This window comes from Callorhinus ursinus, unplaced genomic scaffold, assembly GCF_003265705.2.
Source record: "Callorhinus ursinus isolate GAN/ISIS: 27379988/994484 unplaced genomic scaffold, GSC_fseal_2.0 scaffold19, whole genome shotgun sequence".
Classification (NCBI taxonomy): domain Eukaryota; kingdom Metazoa; phylum Chordata; class Mammalia; order Carnivora; family Otariidae; genus Callorhinus; species Callorhinus ursinus.
In genome coordinates this window covers 9,293,620-9,300,745 of record NW_027397081.1, presented here as the reverse complement: position 1 = coordinate 9,300,745, position 7,126 = coordinate 9,293,620, and the positions used below count along the sequence as shown (strand labels likewise).

At 46.2% G+C, this 7,126-nt stretch overlaps 1 protein-coding gene across 3 annotated transcripts in view; it reads right to left on the bottom strand.

The window, feature by feature from the left end:
* PTS (6-pyruvoyltetrahydropterin synthase) overlaps positions 1-7,126 on the bottom strand; it is a 123,676-nt gene that overhangs the window by 75,649 nt on the left and 40,901 nt on the right. The window contains exon 8 of one of the 3 annotated variants that reach the window (XR_012381482.1): positions 2,865-4,320. The exons of the other annotated variants lie outside the window; for them this stretch is intronic. The gene's annotated coding sequence lies outside the window, so the exon portion shown is untranslated. Of the gene's footprint in view, positions 1-2,864; positions 4,321-7,126 lie in introns of those variants that run through there. 3 annotated transcript variants of the gene reach the window in all.

The following is a 7,126-nucleotide window of genomic DNA, read 5'->3' as shown; positions in this document are numbered from 1 at the left end:
TTTTTTTTTTTTAACTAACCAGAATCATGCTGTATGTATTGTTCATGTGCTTTTTGGAGATGTTCTCAGCCTAGCACACTGCTTTTATCCATTCTGTATTCCACAGAAATAGATGTTTGGGTTGCTTCATTCTGCTGTTATAATTATTCCCACTTTTGTGCACAAACTTGGGTGGAATAAAACAAGATGAAACTAGAGAGGGAGACAAACCATAAGAGACTTCTTAAGCATAGGAAAGAAACAGGCTTGCTGGAGGGGCGGTGGGGGGGGATGGGGTGACCGGGTGATGGGCATGAAGGAGGGCACGTGATGGAATGAGCACGGGTGGTTGCATGCAACTGATGAATCACTGAACTCTAAAACTAATAATACACTATATTGTTAATTAATTGAACTTAAAATTAAAAAAAAGGAAACCCCCCCAAAAAAATCCTATACAACTTTTAGCTCCCCAAAAACTTAACTACTAATAGCCTACTGTTGACCAGAAGTCTTACCAGTAATACAAAGTTGAATAACACTCATTCTGTATGTTATATACATCATATACTGTATTCTCACAAAAAAGCAAACAAGAGAAAAGGAAATGTTATTAAGAAAATCATGAGGAAGAGAAAATACATTTACAGAACTATGTTGATCGGGGGGGAAAAAAAAAAAACGTTCATGAGTAGAGCCACACCGTTGAAACCCAGGTTGTTCAAGCCTCCACTGTACAGCTCCACCAGCCCGGAGGGGTGAAAAGGATGTCCTGGAGCCTGCGCTGCCCAGGTGCTCTGACCTCTGGCCCCTCTGGCCCTGGGCTCTATGGATGGAAGTCAAGTCCTTCCCCAGGCCCACACCAGCCCTCCTTTCTTCTTGTCTCCACCATCACCCTTCCCTCTTCCAAGAGGGCTCAACTCATCCACTGCGCTCTCCCGTCTGAAATTCTCTTCCTCTTTTCCACACGTCCAAATCATACATTGCCCTCAAGGTCCAGGTAAAATGCCTCTGTTCTCTCCCACCAAGCTCCCACTAGAAATACCTTCCCCTTTATCTCAAAGCCCAATATCTCTTCTTCGCTTTTGGTGAAGCAAAGGATTAGCTCCTTGAGGATAGGCCTGATTCATCTTCACGTTTCCTCCTACCCACCCGCTATCCCGATGGAGAGCACTCGGGCCAATCAATCTTGATTGAGTGATGGAGGCTGCATCTGTGAGACTTAACAACTAGTCAATAAGGGGTCTAATCAATAAGAGGTTAGAAGGAGGAGGTGTAGAGAAAGTTATCCTGGATTCTGAGTCTGCCATTTTCTAAGGCACAACACGGGAGGAGAGGTGGGTTTGGGAGGGAAGACAGTAATTCCATTTTAGGCACTAGGCGCCGGATATGCCTGCAGGTCATCCACGTGAGGATGAATAGATGGGCGTCTCACCTAGGAGAGATGTGTAGGCTGGAAACAATGCCACGGATTTCCAGAGGCATCACTGTCTCCACTTAATGAGGAAAAGAATGACATTTGGAGAAGGGGCTTGTTCAAACTTGTCTGGGAGAAATAAAGTAGATTGCAGTAGCGGGTTGCTGGCTGGGAGAGGTAAGGAGGCAGAAGTCTTTCTTGGGAGATTTGGGAAGGGATTCAGAGGATTCAGGATTCCACTGGGAATACCAATGGTGTGTCAAATAACCAGGCCTAAAGCGGACCCTCTCTTGAGCCCTGTGTCCCCAGAGACAGACTAGTGTAGTTTAAAAAGGCCTAGCTCCAGAAATGTGAAATCCACCATGAATCTATGTACTTCTTCGGGCGAATCTCTTTCCCTCTCTGCGTTTCCTCTACTGAAAAAGGAAGTTAAACAATCCCTGTGTCTCTTGTAATTCTAACACAGACGGATCAGTAATCCATCTCTTTAACTCTTTAAATTTTTTTTTAATACAAGCCCAGGACCATTTCTTTTCCGAGTACTTCACTTCTAATTACAATGTTAATATAATTCCTATAGTGTTCATTGTAGAAAATTTGGCAAAGGTTCAAAGCCTAAAGAAGAAAGGAAAAATCACTACAATATCACCAGTTGGAGACAAAACTGCTAACATTTCACTGTAAGTAACTTCTACTGGCCTTTCTTTTACTGTGGAAATATACAGTTTATGTTATTTTCTTTTACAAAAATTGGGTAATAATATATATCCACTACTAATTGAGCATCAGACTGATACACAGGCTCGGAAACAAGTGCCCCCTCCCCTCCCCAACACCAGCAATTCTTACAGCAACCTTACAGGGTAGATAGCAATGTCCTCATTTTATAGAAAAGAAGACTGAGCACAAAAAGGTCAAGTGACCTGCCTAAGGCCATATGGCTAGAAAAAAACCAGAATTCCAGAAATCTTAACCATACTAGCTTTGTGAGCTGTTTGTGTGTGTGTGTGTGATTTTTTTTTTTTTACATAATTCTGCTTTAACATGCTCTCATCTCATTTTTCAAATACTTTTGTACCATGTTATTATAAGTACCTTCGAGGCACTAATCGCACAGTCCTTCAATGGTTAGCATCTCAGATGTTTTCAGTGTTCACTCTCACGAACAATGTTATGATTATCTTCTTTCCATTCAGTGGTAATTAATCCCCTTAGGGTAAATTCGTAGAGGCTGAACATCTAGATTGAAGGATATCTGCTTTCTTAAAGCTATTGACAAATAATATCAGGTTGCCTTCCCCCCTAAAATTGAACAATTGTTCTCCCTGTAACAATTTATAAAAGTGCCGTCTACCTGCGACCTCATTAATGTGGAAAATTATCTTATTTTTATTAATCTCTGCCGATGGAATAAATGGAATTTCTTATCGGTGAAGTTGAACTTCTAATGTCATTGACAATTTCGTGATTCATTTTAATAAGCATTTATTATATAAACCCTTGGGAGATGGGAGAGAAGTGAAGGAATGGGAGGAAAGACAGGGAAAATTAATTTTAGTCATTTAACAAAAATCAGGTACCTAACCTATGCAGAGCATGTTGTAAACCCTGCAGGCGTTAAAATGAGTAAGAGCAAGCAGATATTGAGCACCAAGGCATACGGAGTATCAGAGTATCATGGGAGACACTAAAGAAGAAACAGTATTTATCCTCCAAGAACTTGCAAGCTAGTTAGGGAGGGAGAAAACCAACACACAAGGTGTTTGGGCCTAATGCCTCCTTCCCCTGTTCTTTCATGGGGCTGCGTCCCCACATCCAGTATGGCTTTTGGGTCGGTCTTAAAACTATTGTTACTTGTCTACAAGCCTTATTTCCTGATCAGCTGAGAACCCCGGAGGGCAGGGATGGTATATTACTCATACACCTGTCACATCACGTCAGTGAAGGATTTCATAATTCCTTCACAATTATTCAGTGTTATAAAATAGCAACGGGCTGCCAAGCCCTCTACCCACTGCCCACCCCTGTTCCCATATTAGTCCACCGCACACTGGAGAGCATAAGAAACACATGTACCAGGTTCTAGGACTAGACATTAAAGTAACATTAACAGTATTAACTTACTGGTTTGATTAAATAAACCACCACACCACCTTCAATTGTCAGAATCCTAGGATGGTCACCTGCCAGTTCATCGACATGGCCCAACATGTAGAGAGGTTCAAGGGTTTGGGGTTTGTTTTTCACTTTCTCGTACCTTACTGATGCTCACATCCCCTTCCTGCCCTTCCAGGACCCCGCAAACCTCATGATCATCTCCCACCACCCCACCTGAGTGTCTGGTTCGGGAACAGGGGCTCCCCCTCCACGGAGACAGAACAAGGCTCAGTTCCCCTCCCACAGGCTATGCCTTTCCTGGCCCCTCCGGGCCCTTTTCCCTCTTTGCTCTCCTCTCTGCAGCTCCACACCCAGCCCCTACTAGGTCTCCTTTCTCTTTTCTTCTCTAAGGCACATCTCACAACACCACGGATGGATCAAGTTTCCCCTTTACTGTGCACTCACGTCTCTTACCTGTGTTGCCCAAAGCTTCTAAGGCCCGCTCGGCTAAATAAACATTTGCCTCCCTGAATTAACTCAAATTCTGATTCAAGAGTGTTCCAGATTTGTGAAGGCTAGAGGGTTGGGAAGAGGTGGCCACCACAGTGGGGCTATAACTGGCCTCAAGTGTAAGATTCAGGTGACAAGGTGGCCAGGGGTCTTGGTCCCCTTAAACCTTTCCTCCCTCTTCCCCTCTGCCCACTTGTAAGGAGTCTTTGGCAATACAGGGAAAAGGTGTAGACTGTTGGCAAAACACACTTGAAAGAAGTGAGGAGAGGCCATTGGCACAGCCTTCTGTCCATCATCCACACACCAACCTCCAGGTCCTGGAAGGGAAAAGTGAAGCCATATTTACCCCTTGCCCCATGCATATTGGCATGTGCATCAGCCAATAATAAAACTCTCTGTGCCCACACACCCTCGCAGAGGTCACCAAGAGAACAAGGAGTTGCAGTGTGTATAAGATCATTGACTAGACAGGCCCTGTATTCGGTGCCATATCTCTGAGATGTCACTGAGTGCCACGGGTACTCTGCACCCAAGACCACCAAGACTCCTGGTCAGGGGTTTTCAAACTGGAGGCTGCTACAGAATAGCCATGGAGCTGAGTACAAAGGCAGGAACATGCATTTTTATAAGCATCCTGTGACAGTGACGCAGATGTCCAAGGACCACAGTAGCGTATCCAGATGGGGCCATTGTGGAGCTCCAGCCTGGTCCCAGGAGGCTAGTGGCTTCCCTTTGGACCCTTGGAATCACCATCTATCAATGCCTCAGAGGCAGCCGACCTGGTCACTGTCCGCAGTGAAAGCCCCTCCAGTCATCCGTCCTCCTCAGGACACCTCCATGCCCCTCCACCCTCCCTCTCCCTGTTTCCCGCTCTAAGCAACATTTCCTCTGTGCCACTCAAAGCCCCCAAAGCCTACTGAGCTCCTTACACCTTCAACCCTTTCCCAGTGATCTTACCCTGTGATCCCAGAAGAAACCCAACTCCACTGCGGACACCACTTCCCAGGGCCACCAATAGCCTCTATGGTGCCTTGAGTAAATTAGAAAGAGAAGGCCCCTCTGAGGGTGGAGGGGGCATTGGTTAAAAGTGCTCCCCTCTCTCCCCAGGACCTAAAGGGTAGTGAAAGCTCAGATTTCAGCCCCACCCTTCCTCAGATAGAGCACAAACTACACCAACTCCAGCCTGACCACTTCCCTATAACCTTCCATGGAGATGGTTCAACCTCCCACTCCCCACTGGCACCAAGATCAAGAAGGGAGTGCTGTCCTCTTCACTCCCCAGTGCCATTTCCAAACCTCTACTCGTCCCCTTCCTATAGAAGTCTCTGCCATTTGAGACTCGGCCCCATGGTCATATCGGCCTCCAACCTCATCACTGAGGGCTGATGCCTTCCCTCTGTCCCTTACACCTACCACCTTGCTATGTAACTTGGATGTCCACGACTTGTCCAACACCAGAGTCTCACAACTCACAAACCTCCTCATCTCCATTCCCCTTGGATTCCCCACATCCAGGAACCTTGTCAGAACTGCCCTTCATCAGAAATCTGAAGATCTAATAGTCCAGCCCCAAACAGCAAGCCATTTCTTGTGTGGCTCTTGCCCTGCTCTCACTCCTACTCCATCTGCTCCTCAGCATCACAGACACCCCTGGTCCCGAGTCCTTCATTTGCTGCCTGCCCAGCCGAGACCTCATAGTTGACCACCTGAACCATGCTCTCACAAGAATCTACCTTCAATCTCATTTTTCTGGAAAAACCCACCCCTAATGAATCCCGTGATCTGCCTTCTACCCTCCTCTGCCCAGGCCAAGTGCTGCTGAAGAAAAGCACACAGTTCTACCAATGGCACCATGACCTCCAAACTCAACTGGGTTCTGAGTGCTGCGGATTGAGGATCCTTTAACTCATGCTTTGCAGGCCATCTCTCCCACTCTCCTCAGGAAATATTCCGATCTCTAGAGCCCTCTTCAAGTCCCTCCCATCCAACCCCAAAGCCCTTCTGTCTTGGCAGACAACATCTCTTCTTATCTTGATGAGAAACTTGAAGCCATAAAATGAGAGCTGCCTTAACTTTCCTGTTCCCACTACATTCTTACCCATCTCTGCGCTCCTCCTTTTTTCTCCTCTCCAGTCTCCCAGGATGAGGGTTCTTCCTCTGGCCCCGGGCCAGTCTCTCCACCTGTGTTCCCCACCCTTGGCACCTTTCCCCCTCAGCTTTCATCCCTTGGCTTCCAACCCCTCCTTCTCTAGTGTTTCCTGCCTCGTAGCCTATAAATATGCTCCAGTTTTGCAACAGTCAAAAACAAACAGAAACCTTCCTTCCCCTGGGTCTCCCAGCCCCATCTTATCTCCCTCCTTCCTTCTCTACTGAAACCTATACTTGTTCTTCCCCACCACCTTTTCTCCCCTCCCCAACTCATTCCATTGCAGCTTCTGATCCCCTATCCATCACCCTCCAGTAAAAAATCAATACCTTCCCATTGCCAAATCCAATGGATAATTTCTAGACTTTTCTTACTGTTGCACTTGACCCTACTGCCTACTCTTTCTTGCAACTGTCTACTCCCTTGTGACTGGAATACCACTCTCTGTCAGCGTGGATCTCCACCTTGGATTCCTCTTCCACCCACCACTTAATCACTGGGATTCCCTGTCAATCAGTCCTTAAACTACTGCTTTTTGCATCCACACAGTGCTCCTGGACAAAAGCTTCTATTGTTGGCATTTTCGCTATCACCGGATATTCTGATAACTCATAAGTCTCTACCATAGCCTGGGTTTTCTTCCTGAACATCAAGTTTGTATATACAACTGCATGCTAGACATCTTCATTGGGATACCTCACAGGCATCTCAAATGAGACCTAACTCACCATCTCCACCTTTGCTCCAAAACTGCTCCTCCCGTGATCCCCATCTTAGTCAACAGGACCATCACCCTCCCGTCCTGTAAAGCCAGACACCTGGAGTCATCCTAACTCCACCCTCTCCTCAGCAACTATCTCTAAATCTGCCTTTTTTTATTGCCTTAATATTTAAATTTTGTCCCTTCTACATCCTACACCTCATGACTATTTTGTGATAGCTCATCATCACTCACCTGGACTATCACAACAGCCTCC